General features: G+C 41.1%; 1 long non-coding RNA gene across 1 annotated transcript; it reads left to right on the top strand.

Moving 5' to 3' along the window:
* Nucleotides 1-426: 426 nt before the first annotated feature.
* LOC309645939 lies at nucleotides 427-18,819 on the top strand. The gene is made up of 3 exons (XR_014255140.1): nucleotides 427-5,709; nucleotides 9,847-10,000; nucleotides 15,038-18,819. It is a non-coding gene; the product is annotated as an uncharacterized lncRNA (long non-coding RNA).
* Nucleotides 18,820-19,869: the final 1,050 nt, after the last annotated feature.

Here is a 19,869-nt window from a genome sequence, read left to right as displayed (position 1 = left end):
AAAAAAATTAAAAGTCATTAAATTACAATTTTACCAGGGGTGAAAATAGGCAAGTTATAGAGTAAGAGAAGGAATTTGAAGTCAATGTATCTGGCAAAGGACAGACAAACAGAACATATAAAGATATAAAGAATGTCTCCAAATCAATAAGAAAAAGACAACATAATTTTTTTAATGGGAAAAAGATTGGAATGTACATTTCTCAAAAGAGGATATCTAGGTGGCCAGGTCAAAAGGTGCTCCATTTTGCCATTCATCAGGGAAATGAAAATTAAAACCCCAGTGAGATTCCATAAACACTACCAGAATGAACAGACTATATCAAGTGTTGGTGAGAAATTAGAGCAACTAGAATGCTCATCCTCTGATAATGAGAGTATAAATCTGTGCAAACCAGATGTTAGAAAACCATCTGGCAGTATGATTACAACCAAACACATGCATATCCTATGACCCAACTATTCTACTCCCAGGTATATACCCAGTGGGTATATATACATTTGTTCACCAGGAACAAAGTCACAAGTATTCATAGAGCACTAGTCATAATAGCCAAAAGTGACAATTATATCTACCAAATATCTACCAGGAATAGAATCCACAAATTATGATGTATTTAAACAATGAGATCCTCTTTAGCAATGAAAATGAACAATCTACAATAACATGCTGTGACATGGATCAATCTCACAAGAAAAAAAAATTTGAGCACAAGAAGCCAGACACTGAAAAACATATACTCAAATGATTAATTTATGTAAAGTTTCATACACAGGAAAAACTAGTCTTTGGTGCTAAAATCAGAATAGCAGTGGTTGGGGGCATGGAGACTTCAAGGGGTGGCCATGTCCTGTTTCTTGATTTAAGTGCTGGTTTGTAATCACTTTGCAAAAGTCATGGAGGTGCCCACTTATGATCTGTATCCTTTGCCAAATGGTGTACTTCACTAAGATTTACATGAAAACCTCTGAAAGAAATTACTGAGGAAAGACTGCTACCCTTTGACCCCAATCACATTTGTATAACAGGAATCAATATCATTATCATCATAGCCATCATCACCATAATTATATGCCCTTATGTGAGACTTTGTCATGGGCTAATCTCGCTTCTACCCATTTTGCTTACACCATCTCATTTGGTCTTTTTAATCCTCATAAGAACTCTATGAAGGAGGCATTATTCTTCCACTTTTACAGATGAAGAAGCAGAGGCTGAAAGGAGATTGGTAGCTTGTCCAGGGAAACACAATTTTTAAGTTGCAGAGGCAAATTTTGAAACCAGGATCTGATTCTAAAGCAGGTGCCCTTTTCTCTACAGGAGACCATGTTAAATCTATAGGTAGAGACTGGAAATTCCAAAGGAGAAGAAGTTTAAATTTCTTCTCTCCACTGACTTTCTGGGTCCAAAGATAGTACAAAACCCCAAATTTCAGTCCCCTTTTATGCTAAGAAACAGCCATCTGACTTCGGGGCTTAATTCAATTACTTAGAGTTAATTGATAATTCCTACAATTAATTCCAAGTTGAACGAAGAAGGAAAAGTAAAGTCCCTTTTAGTATCCCAGTTATCTCCATCCATAACCAAGTAGCTAAGGAAAAAAAACACACTTGAACACTCAAGAAGCAAATCCTCCGATATAGTCCCAACAAACACACCATCAACTTCATTAAGTTGCATTTATATGTTCATAATACAAGTTTTCGCCAGTGCTTTTCAAATTTTAGGGTGAGCAAGAATCAACTGGAGAGCTTGTTAGAACAGATTTCTGGACCCCACCGCAAGTGATTATGATTCAATAGGTTTGAAGTGAGCCTGAGAATTCACATTCCTAACAAGCCCTGCAGGTGATACTGATGCTGTTGGTCCTTGGACCACACATGGAGTAGTTTTGCTTTATGCCCAGATAGACAATGTGGAAGAGACGCCCACAACTGCTTTGTTTTAGAATTGATTCCTCTGTCTTTGTCACTAATATTTACAGCTACTACCTGGGGGGCTGGGTCCACGTGGCCATTTGAGAGACCAGCTGGCCTCCCCACCCCTACTTCCACACTCTGTCGTGATCATCAGGGCTCTCTGTCTTTATCATCGTTAGTGTCACTGTCACCCATTCCGTCTGTCACCATGAGATTATTGGCCGTGAGGATTCCTGAGCACCTGAGCTCTGCCTGTCCTTGCTCTTCTGTGAATTGCAAGACCTCCAAGGGTCCAAATTTCTCCACATGGTGATGTGCATGCTTGTTGCATATTGGTTTACTTTGCATAAATGCCAAAGGTTATAAAAAAATCCAGATCTGTAGGAACTAAAGTCATCCCTTAGAATTGCTTTGTAGTTTATTAATTTTGTTTTGCTTTTTTTCCTAATCTGGGTATTTAAAGAAGAGAAAAAACTCACTACACTGTGTTGCAGATGAAGGACCCCATGGAGTCCTGAAGCAACTCTCAACACCTCTCCTGTTTTCCACTCCCCGTCAGAAAGTCCAAAGCAGTTTTCCTCCATAGATGCTCAGCGTCAACAAAGTATAGGTCTCTCCCCAAGAGTTTTGAATTGTTCTTGGTAGGACACCTGCTCTGTTCAGGGAAGTTTGTGTGTGACAAGCTTCCATATGACAAGCAGTCGATCACATCATAACCTGTAAAGCACTGGGCTACAGGAAACAAGACCTTGCCTCTCCTTTCATACCCCACAACCAGTTAAAAACTCAAGGTATTATATGGGGGGTGGAAGAGACGAGTCACTAGACCTTTGATCTTGCTCCTAGCTAGCTGTAACTTTTGGGAAAGACACTCAACTTCCCTTCCCCTTCAGTTGTAAATTAGGGACTATTTTAAGTGCTCCCCAAGGTCCTTCCTTCTCCAAGCGTCTGTGAACCCATGAGCCTACAGACAAGAACCAAAGAAAACACCCTCTTTTCCAACTTACTCTTGGCACAAGTGGTGGTTTTATTCTAGGGAAATAGACCCTCATGATGTGTGGGCCACAGAGAGATGTCAGGCAAATAATAGGACAGAGGAAAAGAAATCAAAGACAGAAAAGGCAGATACAATGCACCATCAGAGGAGAAAGCATTGTATTTCTCTTTTTCCTTTGAAATCAATAGAGAATAAAAGCAACAAAATCCAAATTCCAACAATATCAACCAGGAATCCCTTTGTCTGTTTACAGATTCTGTTGCTACAGTAGCAAACAAAAGTAGCCAGCTTCTTCCCAGGGACTCCTGGGTACGAAGCATCCATCAAATCACAGAGACACACCCGCTATTCAAACCCAATTTGGCTAAAATGACTTTTTTATGAGAACTCATGAGAAAATGGTTGACTTCCAGCCCTTATGTTATCAGAGTTGTTTGACATTGAATTACATGGGCCTGGACTATAAATCTTAACTTCAGACTCACATGCAAGGCATTTGATGTGTCTGGGAACCTGCTGTAAGAAAGAAATTAGCTGTAAAACAAAGTAAAATGCCTGTTCCCATGGGAAGACTCTGCAGGACTGCTAATAGATCATGGGTTCATTTGGAAGACACTTGTTCCTTTGGTCAAACAACAACTAATATTTTAGCTTTCCACTGCCCTGAACAGGAAATATGGTGCTAAGGGCCGATAGACAGGGTAAAGCATCATATTAATTACACGGTCGGTAAACATTTGCTCGCCCGTGTTTCCTGACGGTCTGAACACTTCCTGCTTGGAGATCTCAGCGATTCCGCTGGCCTCTGTTAACTGTTACTCTTGTATAAACGTCTGGGGAGATGGAGTGTATTTTCAGGGAACCCCACAATGAGAGGAGGATGGGGATACAGGGACTGTTGAGAGAAGCCCCTGTCTGCAAACCTGGGCCATGGCTGCCACAGTCCACTGCCCCCAAGGACACCTGGGAACCTGTGGGGAGCGACTTGATAAGGTGATTCGATGGCACTTGGAAATTCTCTTTCCATTTTGGGGAGGGGTCAGGTGGATATTAAACAGGTTCATGTTGATTCTAAAGAAGAGAAGAAGCAAAGTGTTCTGGGAAAGAGGGTGTTAATCAGGTCACAACAGCTGCCATCTCTGCTTGGAGATCTCTTCTCTGGGGTAACTGCAGAAGATGGACAAAGATGATGCCCACCTGGAACTGCTCTTTGAAGCAGTGTTTCTCCAGGTGTGACGCTGGACCAGCAGCCTGGGCATCCCCTGGGAACTTGTTAGAAATGCAGAACTTCAGGCCCCATCAGAAACCCTTGGGGTAGGGCCAGCAATCTGAGTTGGAACAAATGCTTCAGGGGCTTCTAATTCCACTAAAGTCTGAGAATCACTGCCATCAAAGGATTCTCACATACCTGCTGTATAGAGGCCAGGCCGGCCCTGGACCCACAGTCTGCCATGATCTCCAAGGCCCTCACGATCTGCCACAAACCACACACTCCAGTCATGAATCCACTTTATTCCTTCCTCTTTGAGGCCTGGTTTAATCTCTCTTTGAGGACTTTGCCTAGAAAATTCTGATGCCTGGTTCCTTCAACTCACTCGTGTCCTGTTCAAACGTCACACTTTCTGTGAAGTAGTTCCCACCAGAGACACTCCTTTAAGTATCTGCCAACAGACACTGCCCAGCATTGTCCATGTAGCCACTTACCAAGATTGGAGGTGACCTTGTCTATGAGTTTGTTTCTAAGTTGATGACCCTTTCTCCCCACCTAGAGTGTAAAGCCCCATTAGAACAGGCACCCGGATTTGTGATGCCCACTATTCCATGCATGCCCCCTACACTTCTAAAAAGTCTAGCGTGACCTCTCCTCCATGCATTCTCAAAACCTATTCTCATTTGTCAATTATACTTCCATAAAGCTGGCGGAATAAACGCTCTATTCACATTAAGTTATAAATCAACACAAATGGAAAGGAGACAAAACATTTACACTATGAAAAATTAAAAACAATTTAAATTTCAGGTCTCATTTAATAAGTACTGTGTAGTCTTTTAGATACTGGGGAGAGTCAAGTGGGTCCCTAAAATAGCACCCCTTGAGGATCTAAAGAAGAGCCTGTCATGTTTTAGATTAGATGTAGCGTCTTCTGGAAGAAATATTTCCTTTACCATAAGCAGAAGACTGCCTTTTCTCTAAGAAATTGTATCTGTTATGTGCTTATAGGACAATCATAATCAAAATTCAGTGCCTAAACTTACTTACTCTATATCTAATTGTGCTATGTCTTCATGTTTTTTTTTTCCTCTCTCTCCCTATTTTATCTTCATGTATCTTTCTCAAAGCTCAACATAGAGGCAGAAACCTGGATGTGAAAAGGTGTGCGTATAAACAAACCCTCTGTGACCCTGAAGATCCAGAAGCTCATTCACAATGGAGCAGGTTATTTTTTGGTCTTTCAACAGAAGATGCCTGAATGTCATTACCTTTACCTCCACAGCCATGTAAATGCTTCCCAGAGGCATTAGAGTCCCTCACTGCCTGCAGAGATGGAGGAATAAAACAGATGACAGTGCATTTAGAAAGAGGCCGACAATGCCCGTGGCTGCTCCATTACTCTGTCATCAGAGATATGAGCGCGAGACTGGGTGCCGAGCATTAGCCCGTGGAGCCTGATATGAGTTCATGAGGCTGGAATTCAAAACACTAACCAGCTGTGGGAACCCAGAGAGAAGCCTGTCACACTGAATGGTATCCAGATTAGAGCTGTGAGAATTTGGGAAAACCCTTCTCGCTAAGTAAGTTTACTTCTTCATCTTTCTTTCTTGTTTTAAGTGTGCAATGTTTGCTAGAATCCTGAACCTATAGCCACACGTATAAATAATGGCAAAAGGCAACTCTAAAAATATTTTTGAGGCAATCAAGGAAATATTAACACTGACTGGATACTGGATGACCTTGTAATTCTACTTTTTAAGTGTGATAATAGCATCAGGTTTATGAAGCAAAATCACCATAACTCTTTAGAGATGTTTATTGGGGAATGTAGAGGTGGGATGAAATGACGTCTGGAATTTGCTTTAAAATAATACAGGAAAAAAAGAGAGAGGGAAAGGAAAAGATTACACAAGTATCACAAACTCTCAGTAATTGTTGAATCTGGGTTGGGTTATTGGATCAATAGAATATACTCTTTCCTTATGAAAGTATGTTTGAAAATAAACATAATAAAATTTTATTCTAAAAAAGGAAAATGAAATAATGCCAGACCAAAGACAAAGTTATTTCTTAAATAACATAAAATGTTTTTACAGCTAAGGATTTTCTCAAGGCCAGCCACTGTCAAATACATAATATGCAAAGTCAAAAAAATGAGAAATACATGTTCTCAGGTGCTCAGGTCTTAAGAACATCCTTCTGTGGTTTATGCATTGATAGGAGCAGGAAAGAAGCTTAAGTAAATGGACCAGAAATTTAAAATGACACATTGCTTTATTTGGTACTTGATTGTTAATTACTGTTCATAGCTGTGGCCATAATGGAAATAGACCAAGATGGAGATTTGTAGGGGGCGGGATGGGGGGGACAGGGGGAGAGGAGGGTCCCAGATTCTACTGGAATTTTTCTCATGAGTCCCAGTGTAACTTTAACTCTCTATGCTTTAGTTTCCTCATCTATAAAATCATAGCGTTGCATGACATGAGAGCTAAGTTTTCTTTCAGGGCTGAAAGTGCAAATTCCAGATTACATTAGCAAATCTGCTTCAGTAACATGAGAGATAAAAAAAAGGGTATATTCTAGATATGAACTGGCAAATCAGGAGACAGCAAATTTATTAAACTCCTATTGAATTCTCGACATAGGAAACCCAAGTGTAGCAACCTTTTCTCTTAAGAAAATCTAGTTGGCAAATGAAGAAATATGGAAAATAAACAGGTTCCAAAAGCCGTCTTAGCCACAGTGTAATTCTAGCAAGAAAAAAAAAAAATCTGCCAACTCAAATATTTCATGCATTTGTTTTCCTAACACAGAAAAGAATGGATATAAATCACCCTTACTTATGCATCAAAGAAGTTCTAAAATAAATTTTGTCCTTCACAAAGACTGAAAACTGTATGAAAACATATATTTCTACTGAAATTAAATTATTTTAAATGAGAGAACTGAGAGGGCAGAACTGAATTTACAAGACCACCCAACCCATTCATTCTCTTATATTCTTCCCTGGAAAGCTTAGCAAGTGTCAGAGTTGCAAATATGTTACTGATTTCAGAAAGATGCCCTACTTGGAGGCCGCATTGGATGTACAAGCTAGAATCCATTTTATTCTAGGGTCTTGGTGTCTACAACTTGGTGGCTTCCATATTTCTTCCACTTCTGGCTACTTTATTTGAAATGTGAAGTTGGTGAACCACACATCATCAAGTTTGCAGGACTGCTGTTGCTTCCACTGGAACAGTTACTGATAGATCTCTTTATGCACATAATTTTTTTTTAAGTAGTTGATTGTGTTGCCCTAAGATTTATATCATAAAAATGCTTAGGCATCCTAAGTCTTCTGTTTCAGTAGATGTGTTTCACTTAGATTTACCTCTGCATTTAGAATCTTGCTCTTCTTTCTTCATTCAAATCATCCTATTGTTTTCCAAGAGCCATCCATGAAATACTGGGGAACAGTGGCTGAGCAAGGGGGAAAAAAATCATATTATTCCTCTGAGAAATCTTGAAAAGAGTAAAGAGAATTTTACTCATTCCAGTGTGCTCTATTAACTTAGCTATCATTTATTAACAAACATAAAAAACACAAAGTGATGGCATCTATATTTGATGTATGTCAAGAGTTTTTCATTTTGCAAGGTGGTTGCCAGAAAAAAAATCTTTTTTTTTCTTAGAGTTATTTTTAAAGAATTTTTCTGAATTCTGTATTGCCACTTTCTGATCTTCTGAGACCAATTGTTTTCCCCAGTCAGAAACTATTTCTCCAATTTCAAAATGAGCATTAGTGAAAAGAAAAAGATTCAACATATATTCAACATACATATTTTAAGGTAATTCTTTGAGAATGGATCAATTTGATGAAGTTGGTCATAATTATATTTGATTCCATCTAATTTCTGTTTTAGAGACATCCTATGAAAATTGTGAGCTTCATAAAAATTATTTGTGCCACCAGATAGAAGGTATATCTTCATTCTTAGCAGTTTTACTACCAAATGTAAAATAAGGAAATAAATAGTGCTGGCTTTATGAGTTATCTAAATCAGAGATTCTCAATCTTGAGGCTACCTCAGAATCTCCTGGAGGATTAGTAAAAACACAGATCCCACCTCCAGAACATCTAATTCCATAGTCCTGGATTGGAACCTTAGAAATTGCATTCCTAGCAAGTTCTTGGATGATGTTGATACCTATGCTGTTGGTCTGGGGACCACAGTGATCTAAGTATATGTAGCATAGATGCTTGAATAACAGGAAACTATAATAACTCCGTTCTGGTCTATGGAGCCTCAATCCATCTAAACATTTGACAGGTAGGTAGGTTAGAAAGGAGCCTCCACCTACACATTTTGGAAACCAAAAATTGAATGTAGATAATCCTTGGTATAAACAGAATCACCCTAAGTTTGAGCTCAGCTATAGCAGAGTGCAGTTGATTCAAAAATAGGTAAGATATTGCTTAAAATTCAGTCTAAGGAAGTTCATCTGGTCACCACATACGTAATCCTGGCTATGCAGGTACACAAAGCATCAAGAATTTATTTTTTGGTTGGGGGGAGTATTTTGGTGTTTTGGTTTGTCCCCCTCACCCAGAGTGTCATCAGCAGGACAACAAAACTTCTTAAAAAAAAATCTGAAGTTTCAGGGTGTGATCTAAAGTTCCACTGCTGTGACCCAAGGAAGTGAGGTTCACCACCTCACTGTGGCCCTTGACCTCTGTGGATGATCAGTTCTGTCTTTATCACCTCTGGGTCCTCGAGCATCCTTGTCGGCCCAGGCCTCTGCTTTCGTCACTGGACCCTCTGGATGTCCCCTCATACTAAGGTGATGATGACAACAGGCATAAAGAAGTCTTTCAATAGTGATTTCCTGTATCTCGCTTATCCCAGCTCAGAAAAATCTTGCCATTCAAATGAACTGGCGTCACAGATGCTATGCTGGAAGGGAGGGGTGGGGGAGGGGGAACAGGATGGGGGAGGGGAACCCCTTTGAAAAGCTCTCCCTGTGAGAAGAGGAGACAGGAGCAGGAAGAGGAGGAGCCCAAGGCTGGCTATTTTTACAGTGAAATGCAGAGCCCTTTGGTCCCCTCTCCTCTTTCTCTCAAGCCCTCAGAACAATTTGCCAAAGGCATAAATCGCCCAGGCACTTCATTCTGTCTGCATTTTCTCTGCACTCAAACTAGCAAGCAAGTACAGCCAAAGCCATGTGGGCAGAAACATGGGCTTTTCCCTCAAAATCTGCAACCTCCTTTCACAAAGCTCTCTTCCAGATCAAAGCGTCGCCTCCCAAATGATGTTGCCCAGGGAGGGATGCAGGAGGGAAGAGGAAGGTTTGGGGTAGACCTTGAATCTTGACACACAAGGGGTCAACATGGTTCCTTTCCCAGCAGGGGCAACAACTCGTGCCTGTGGGGGAAGGCGTGGCGTCACCGCTGTAGGTCCCATGTTGAAGTGGCCAGTTGACTGAGGATGCAGATGGCATTTTAGCAGCTCTCCGGGGGCATGAAGGGGAAGAATCATGATAATGACTGTGCCAAGCTAATTGAAGGAAAGAGAAAATTAGCCCTGGTGTTGATACAGGCACGTCTAGGACAGGACAAAGGCAACTCTCAATTTACCCTCTGTCCTACTTACTCTTGCACTAAAAGGGGTGTTATCTGTACCAGGGAAGAGAAATGATGCCTGTGTTAACACTTGTTGCCTCTGTTTTATTTTTAGGCTCTTCCATCAGAGAAAGGAGAGCGGGGCCAGTTGGACTTCAGACCTCAGACCACGCTTAGTTTTCTCAGGTTTCCCTGTACACAAAGGGAAATTTTCCACAGAGGCCCAGCCAGGAGGTACAGCTAGATCTTGGAGTGGCTGCTGAACCTGGGCATGTGAGCTTGGTTATCTATCCCCAGTGGGCTCTGTATCATCAACTCATTTGTTTCCCATCCTGTTGGTGTTTTTTCCCTGCTGAGGCAATGCTTAGGTATAAGAAAAAATAAATAAATAAATAAAATCAAGATGGTGTGGCCCAGCAAAGAAAAAGCACATGGTTCCAAGACCCAAGATATTGTCTCTGGTGAAAATGTTAGTACAATGATAGGATACTAGCAGTGGGAAGTCAGCACACAGGACTTCCTGGGACATACCTGCCTGTGTTTTCCTTATTTTGTGGAGGAAATGCAGTATTACCTGCACCCCCTGGAAAGTCTGGGAACTCCAATGGCAATCAGTCTAATCTGCTTCAATCATGAAGAGGGTGCCAGTCATGCTGGCCACAGGGGAGCCAGATAGCTCTGAATGCTAGAGAGGGTGACATAGCCAAAGGCACCAAGGGTGCTGGTTTCTAATCACCCTGGCCAGTCCCAGACCCCCTACAGCATTGTTTGCCATAGTGTACTACTTAATATTTTCTTCACAACTATTTTTTGCTTAAATCAAGTCACTGAAAATAAACAAACAGTAAATCCTTGTGGAACAACATGGAAGTAGAAATGGAAACCATGGTTCCATGGGATACGAGAAGTATGTAAGAAGCTCCAATGGAACTTAACAGAAAATCAGTGGCACTTTTACCCTAAAGAGAAGTCCTTCCTATCCCAGACTCTGAGTCTGAGGCCTGCTTTTCCTCCTTTCAAAGGGAGACCCACAAAATTAGAGAGCTGATGAGGATGTGTTAGCAGCAAATGGAGATTGTCTACCTAATCAGAAGAAATGAAAGAGGCTGAAAAGAAATCTTACCATGGGATCTAAAGTTATTTAGTTTTGTCAGTATCCCAAATAAACCATTTCAATAAATAATGAAGGCAGTGTTTTTCAAACTTATTTTTCAGCCGTGATCCACTGAAGAAGTGGGCTGTATGTTGCAAACTACACACACACACACACACACACACACACACACACACACACCCCTATGCATACTTACCCTTACCAAGGGTGGTGTACTGTGATACTTTTGTTCTATTTAATTTTAAATGCTGGTTATGACCTTCAGGTGTGTTATTAGCCACATTAAAAAACACCACTGCTTTAAATTTTGGGAAACATCGGTTACACTCATGCCATGAACCCATTCAATGTAGAAATCTCCACATCATCCAGTTACCCAAAAACTGCTTGTTCAGCACACTTGATCAACTTTGTTAAAATATTCTTCAACATCCTTTTTTTCCTACTAAAATAGGTAATATTTGTCCTGAGCCAAATTGTCAGTGATTATAGCTCACAGAGAATATCAGATGTGCCTTGTGCTTTATTGCAAAAGACACACCATAAAAGCATAAGGACTAAATTGAATCTTGACTCAGCTGGATATCTGGGAATTAAATTTTTTTTCTACGAATTTGGTCCTCACAATGAAAAGGATACTATAATCAGAGTGTATCTGTCATGTATGTTGGTGATGAACATAGAAGAAGAAATAGTGATTTCCGCCTTTCTACTGAAGCACCTCAAAGCGCTTACTTGTGAAAGCTCATCCGTGACGGGAAGTGGCTGACTCAGAAGTGATGCGTACAGCAGACGCATTGGGTTGGAAGGCGCCATTCTTGCACAGCCACTGCTCTGACCACGTGGCCACATATGGAGAAATGACACAGTGCACCGTTGTACCACTGGGCTTGCCAAAGAAGGACTAAAACTGAAGCATATCCTGGACAACACAACTTTCTTCTGGCATAAAATCCTGGGAGAAGATTGCAACACTTGTAGCTTTATCACTTACAGAACAATCTCAGGGAGTTTCATCTGGGGATTCTGGTTTTCCGCTTTGTGGAACAACAAATGTAGTGGAATCTTATTTTTAGATTCCTTTGATCATACACCATTGTTCTTAACTCAAAATGCCAGGCATAAAATTATATAAAGGGCAAGACAATGCAATTGATTACCATCCTGTGTTTTATCCCCAAAATAACTTCAATAACAATAGCTTGTATTATGAAATCCAACTATATGCCATGGGCTGGACTAAGCACTTTCTTGGCATTTAACTCTTTTAATGCTAATATTACCCCTATGAGGTAAGTATTATTGTCACCAAGTTACAGCAGAAGGACCTGGGGCTCAGGGACATGAAGTGAATTTTCCAAGGTCCTGCAACTCAACATCAGACCCACAGCTGGACTTAAAACCAATGCTCTTCACCCCCTTTCTGTATTCTCATGCTCCCACAGGTAACTCAGCAAAGATCACAGCATTGGGATAGAGGGTTACTAACGCAGCTCTCATATGAGGACTCAGCTAGAGGGTCAAATGCTTTACTGAGTGCAGGAGTGTGACGGTTAAGTGGGTAAAAGAGCTTTTACAAAAACCTTCACTCTCTCTCTGTTACCACAGGACCCCTCCATCAGCTGCTGCCCCTGACTTTCCCTTCCCCACCAACAGACATAACATGGCAGCTTTCAAATATTTCAGGAAAGTGGGTCTCAACATGTGTCCCCAAGACAAGCAGCAGGAGTGTCACCTGAAAACATGTTAGAAATGCAAATTCTTATATCGCACTTGTTTTAATACAGATTTGATTATTATTGAGGTAGGGTAAGGTCAATAGATCAGGAGATCATTGGCATTAAAAAGGTACTTTGTTATACTCACAGATACTAAGAGGAAGGGGCAGGCCATGCCATGGGGAATACCAGGGTCATTCAGGAGATAGGGAGGGGGAACAGATCCTTTCTTGTGGTTTCTGCGGGAAGGAACAGAAGAGGCAGGTATACGGATTTAGGATTAGCTAGTTTGAATAAGTTCAGCAGGCTCTGGGACATAGGAACTGTGCCCAGTTGTCTGGTATCTGACCCTGGGATGATTAGGGCAGGTGGGTGGTGGCCCAGAGTGTGAAAGCTTGATAAATAAGGTGATTGGGGCATGGGTGCTGGCTTTAGTGGTCCGCATTTGAAAAGCATGCTCAAGGGCACGTTGTTTACTGTTTCTAGGAATTGGCCAGCACAGAGAGGTCCCTCCGGGGTCAGCAAAACTCCAGAGGTCAAAGCATCAGAACACAGAAAATACAAGTGCTGGTTATTACACAATGGTAGGCCTACTGATCCAAAACTTTGAGCACTGGGCCAGGAGTCTCTCTTTTCCCACTTCCTCACGAGTGACACTGGTGCACATTACACTTTAAGATCCACAGCTGCAGGATTTACTCTCCTGTCTTCCCCCAGCACAGGGAGCAGTAAGTATGTAGTACAGACCTGAATTTTTCCTTTTCTCAAAACTTAGCAACTTTAAGTATAGATATTAAATGTATATCCATAGGCTATTTGGAGAAACTATCTTTAAAGGCATTAGATAAACAGGAAGATTTCATATAATACCCTCTTTCTTCCTTTGTGTCCCCAAAGCAGCTATGTGTCTAAATTAGAATAAAGATAACCAAAGTTTTCAATAATAAATAGCACACTGAGACACTCCAGTGTACCCTTTAAAACTGGATGTTTAATCTTCGGAATGATCTGAAAGACAGCTTTGGGGACAAGGGCATTAGATGGACTTTAGAGTTTCACTCTAGAAAGGTCCATATAATTTGTTTTTCTAGCATTTTCCATAAACTTTTGAAACACCTGCTTCTATGTTTGGTCAATGACAGAAATCGTGGGTAGTTTTATGTATATTGAGAAGCTTATAGAATCCAACTTGTCACTCCCAAAACTTTTAAGTCCATGTTTTAGAAATAGATTGATGTTGAAGAGAGGAAAAGACTGAAAATTCATGACCCAGTCCTAGCTGTGCTTTAATTAGTCATATGATCTTGGGCAAGTGAATACATCTCTCTGGGCTTTTGTTTTTCTCATCTATGGTGCCAGGGTGCTAGATGAGAGGATATTACAAAGCAAATGTGATTCCATCTATATATAGAGGCAGAGAGAAACTTCTCATGAAAAAAAATCCTTTGAAAGAGATAATGTATTTTACTACAGTCAAATAGGAATAAACTTTTCTACCTAGTCTAAGCTCCAGAATCTTAAGTGCAATTATTACTTGAGACACCCTGGTCTACATGTCTGTCTATAATAGGAGTTCTCAATCTTGGCTACATTCCAGAATCATCTGGGGGCACTTTAAAAATGTCAGTGTCTGGAACCAACTCCCAGAGATTGTTCTTGGGTGTGTCTCAAGCACTGGAATTTTTAAAAGCTTCTTGGGTGACTCTAATATGCAACCAGTGTTGAGAAGCACCTGCCTATAACAAGCCCTGGAGCATCCTTTAAATCAGAGACGAGCACAGAGATGGTTAGTTCTACAGCTATCTGAACATGTGGTGGGTGCATGCGGAGGATACCATGAGTTTGGCTTCATCCCTGTAAAGACAGGGACAGTGGATAGAAACTGATTTCATGAATGATCCTCTGAGACAAGGAACAGAATTACAGAGTGGGTAATAACCATAGTCTCCCTTCCTCTGGTAGGAAACAGAAAGGTTATTTAGTTTAAGAAGTTTAGGAGAAAGCACATCTGCTGAGATGTTAAGTGTTCTCACGAAGGGTGATAGCAGGGGGGTCTTGTAAGTTCCAGTCTATGTGGGAGTCTGCAGGCAGCAGAGAGTCTAGAGGGTTTGCCAGAGCAGGAGAAACTACCAGGATTGTGAGCGTTTTGTGAGACACCGAACAGAACACTAGGATTTTCCTGAAATGCAGGCCTGTGGAAGAGAGGGATGAGATTTCCATAGGGCTGAATTCTTGGATTATGCAGATGAAGGTGAGAGCAGTGTCTATGACTCCAGTTCTCTACCCTTCCTGTATCCACATCCTTTACCAGATAACCGTGTACTGTCTTCTCACTCTCCCTCTGAGCCTTGTGACTTGGGCAAATGAGACACAAGTTAGTTGCAATTTGTTGTTAGCAGACAGTATGCAAGCAGAGGGCTGAAAAAATCACTTATGCATTTCCACTCTCACTCTTGCATCTCTACCTTTGCCAGGTGAATGTGCCACCCTAGATCTGCTGACAGTCAACTGATCCCAAGACACATGAGCAAAGCCAGCTGAGGTAGATGGACTCTAGGGTGACAACCGGTGATTCCCAATTCCTGGAGTTCATAGCTTTATGAATCCCCTTCCCTTAAGTGTGAGTGGACTTGTGACTCGTTTCTAACCAACAGAGTATGGTAGAGATGATGGAATGTCACTCACATGACTGTATTAGTCATACAAGACTCCATCTCAGTAGAGTCACTCTTGCCCTCCTGCTGGCCTTTAAGAAGGAAGCAGAAATGTGTGCAATGTGGAGAGGTTCATGTGGCAGGCAAAAAAAAGGGGGAGGAACTGAGGGCCTCACTGCTACAGCTGTAAGGAACTGAATTCTGCCAATGAACTGAGTGAGTTTGAAGTATACTCTTCCCCAATCAAACCTCCAGATGAAAGCACAGCCTAGCCAGCACTGTGACTGCAGCTGGTGAGACCCTAAAGCAAAGAACCTGGCTAAGCCATACTCAGATTCATAACCCACAGAAGCTGTGAGATAATAAGTGTGTATTATGTTAAGCCACTAAGTTTGTGGCAGAAGAACCACCCTGGTGACCCACAGCTTTGTGAACTAAATAAATGCTTTTTGTTATATTCCACTGAGTTTTGGGTGGAGCCAAGTTGCTCTCAGTCATCTCAGCTAGAAGCGCCAACCCTCGTACATGTGCCCAAGTCCAGCCAAGATCGCCAGAGTCACCAAGCTAAGCCAAATAGGACCACAGACACACAAACAAGTCCAGCCATAATCTGCCAAGTCTAGTGCAGATCATCTGAACCCCACAAACTTGTAAGCTAACTACATGTTTATTGCTGCATGTGACTGGGCTTTGTGATTGTTACACAGCGTTACTGTGGCAATAGATAACTGATACAGTGACAGTGAGATTGAGTTGTTATTTCCTTAGTTCCCACAGGCAAATGAGGCTTCAGGAAATTGAAAATTAATTGTAATATAATGTGATAAAAATAAAATTAACTACAACCTGGATATTACTATCCAATACCTCAATGGGGAATTCCTGAAATCTTTAGTCAGCCCTATCTAAGACAAAACCCTCTGTCTTGGGACAGTTTGAATACTGTTTTCTTTATCATCTTTTGATTTGTTTATTCTGTTTCTCCCACATCTGTTTCACTAGAATGATCAGTTCTTTGTATTTGTGTTTAATACTGATTGCAGAGAAATAGCTGTCTGCAATTCTCAAAGTTCATGCTTTATGTACACACACACATACATACACATACACACAACCATTAATTGAATACCCAGAGTTCTTGCTACTGCTCTTTGTATATGCAGTCAATGCTATAATTTAAGGTTTTAATTCTTCCAATATTCATTATAAATTTCCATCCACTAACACTACATATCAGAGAATGTCACCTCTGACACTGCAATGTTATAGACTCTGTTCTATGGTCTCTGTGGGTCTCGGGCTCTTTCTCTCTCTAAAATTCATGCACACATTCTCCATTCTGGGAATTGAAGAGATTTATACTCTCTGATCTGATTAGGTAAAGAAGAATTTCCAGGTTGATCTGCCCTGAAAAAGAATTTTATGATGTGTAGCAATGACAAAGCTAGAACATTTCCTGTACTGAAATATTCAATCTTCACCCAGATGCAGCTGCCCTTGGAGTTAATATAAATTGACTCAAATCCTTTGAGAGGTTAAACTAGCCATCATGTAGAGATTACCCCCATAAAAGAATATTTTCCTTAATAAACACTGAAATACCAGTATTGGAGCAGGAGGAGTTCTGTACTGATTTTCATGTTGCTGTTTTTCTGTTTTGTTTGGTTGGTTTGGTTTTTTTGGCATGCACATCAATGGCTGAAATAAAACCACAGTCTAAATTAAGTTTTGGCAAGGATGTGGAGGAAATGGAACTCTCATGTACTGCTGGTTAGCATGTCAATGGTACAACCACTTTGGAAAACTGTTTGGCAGTGTTTGCTAAAGGCGAATCCATGTTCACCTGAAAACACAACAGTTATACTCCAACAACACTCTTGCATATATTCACCACATGCTTGTGTGGCGATGTTCATAGCATCACTATTCATAATAACCAAAACTAAGAATAAACAAAATCTCCATGACATTTGAATCAATAAACTGTGGCTAGTTTACACAATAGAATACTATAGAGCACTTAGAATGGGTGAATTTCAAACCACACACACAACATCACAAACATGTTAAGTGAGTGAAACCAGACACAAAAGACTATATCCTCTATGATTCCATTTATGTCAAATAAAAAACACAGGCACAATTAGTCTGCGTGCTAGAAGGCAGGATAGTGCTTAGCTTTGAGGGGAGGGATAGTAGTGACTGGAGGGGAACATAAAGAAGGTCTGGGGTCCTGGTGATGTTGCTTCCTGAACTGAGTGTTGGTTGCATGAGTGTGTTTCATTTAAAAAATTCATCAAACTGTATATTCATGCTGTGTATATTTTTCTGTATGTGTGTTATGCTTTAATAAAAAGATTATACTTTTAAAAATTGCTTTCCGATACCAGGATGCATCTAATTCAGCATAATCTACTATAATTCCCCTTTGGTAACTCTGAGTCCATCTAATCTAACACTGATGAGCAAACGACTGCTGAAGACCCTACAGAGCAGTAGAGAAAACCTGATTCTATTTCTTTCTTTTCCTCAAATCTGCTTCTCCATCAAAATCAAGAACTTTCTGCCCTTGAGGTTGGGGATTTTGACAGCTCACCCAACATGCTTGTCAGCCAAACTCATGAAAATAGCAGCTTTGACACTATTTCAAGGGTTGTGGGGAAATTTTCCTTATAATGTGATGATTCCTTATCTTGCAAAGATCCCCTGGGCAGGACATTTTCCATTCAGTGTGGCACAGCAATCTGTCACCACCTCCAAAGCTTAGACCAGAAAGCAACATCCTCAGCCAGAGTTGCACAGCGGGAAAAGAAAGCAAACCAGGTCCTAATGAGAAGCAGCCGATGGATCCATGAGCACTTTCCACACTTGGCAGCCCTTGAGCCTCCCAGCAACTCCATGAGTCTAGAAATGGTTGTTTTTCCCATTTTACCACTGGGGAAGCAGGGCCATGGACTTGGCCAGTGGCACAGCTCAAGAGTGACTTAACTTGGTCCAAAGCCCACAACCAATGACCTAACCATTGAATTCTCCTTCTCTTGCCAGACCTTCTCATATGAACCAAAGTGGGAATAATATCAACACTGTTGGGGTCACTCTTGAACACCGGAGATGATTCTTCACAATATTTCTGGGACTGGATTGAGTCCACCTGTCTTTGCCATGCTGTCACGTTCCATTTTAGAACTGAGAAGTTGGATACGTGGAAGCGTATCTTCTCTTGTTACCAAAGCAAAGCCTTGCCCGCATGCATGCAGAATCATTCATTCAGAGGGATCTCCAAATATTTGCGATATAAACTTTCAGCACAGGAATGGCACAAAAGCCCATAGATTTAACATCTCAGGTTCTATTACAATATTCTACAATGAACACATTCTATAGGAAGAAGAGAGACCACCAAACTCAGGAGAAGAGAGGCAATATTCAATAACGTTATTGAAATGTTAAAGGGGTGCCTCCCACCCCAACCAGCAGCATCACCATCACCTGGGAATTTGTTAAACTGCAGTTCTTGGGCTCCACCCCACAGACCAGAAACAAAATCAGAAACTCTAGATGTGCAGTTCAGACGGACGTCTATTATATGTTTTAAGAAGCCCTCCAGGGGGCTTCCCTGGTGGCGCAGTGGTTGAGAGTCCACCTGCCAATGCAGGGGACACAGGTTCGAGCCCTGGTCTGGGAAGATCCCACGTGCCGCAGAGCGACTGGGCCCATGAGCCACAACTACTGAGCCTGCGCGTCTGGAGCTTGTGCTCCGCAACAAGAGAGGCCGCGACAGTGAGAGGCCCGCGCACCGCGATGAAGAGTGGTCCCCGCTTGCCACAACTAGAGAAAGCCCTCGCACAGAAACGAAGACCCAACACAGCCAAAAATAAATAAATAAGTTAAAAAAAAAATTAGGAAGTGATGTTTCTTTAAAAAAAAAAAAAAAGAAGCCCTCCAGGTGATTCTGATACAGCTAAAGTTTGTAAATAACTGCGTTAAAATAAAGAAAGCATGAGGTAAATATTCAAAGCAAAGAACAGTGTACATCAACCCCAATTGAAAGGATAAAAGAAAGGTTCCCATTACCCTCAGAAGTAGAATACAACGAAACAAAGAAAACAAAATGTGTGCGATAATTTATAAGGAAGAAGAAATGAATCTTAAAACATGAAAGGCAAGTTGCTGTTTTCTCTTGAAAACAGATTTTTTGCTCACATTTACATTATCCCTGGTTGTAAATGCTTTATAAAGAGAAAACCAGGACAGAATCGTTTGGCAGGGTGGTACCTTAAGGAGTAGCTGCAGGCAGACATTAGCAGCTATGCATTGTTCCTCTTGCCTTCTCATTCCAGTCTTTTTGATTTTCCTGTCTTTTAATCATCCTTCTCTTACTTACTCTTTCTTTTTCTTCCCCTTAGTGAGGACTTAGACCTTCCAATAGCACCCCAGGCATTGATGATTCTTCTCTGGAGGTCCTGAGGTTTAAGAAGGTGACTTTCCAAATCCGTCCTTCAGCTCCCATAAGTATAAAACTAATACTTACCTATCTTAACTACAGCTGTAGCAAGTGATTTTATTGTAGCACTTTAAATAATAGTTTCCAGCTCAATAGAGCATCAGGAAGTAGACTGCTTTCACACACAGATTCTCTTTTTAGAGGCTGT

The sequence above is a fragment of the Balaenoptera physalus genome (assembly GCF_965194825.1).
Source record: "Balaenoptera physalus genome assembly, chromosome: 16".
NCBI classification, from domain to species: domain Eukaryota; kingdom Metazoa; phylum Chordata; class Mammalia; order Artiodactyla; family Balaenopteridae; genus Balaenoptera; species Balaenoptera physalus.
Note: the sequence above shows the minus strand (reverse complement) of the source record. Positions and strands in the feature narration are given on the sequence as shown.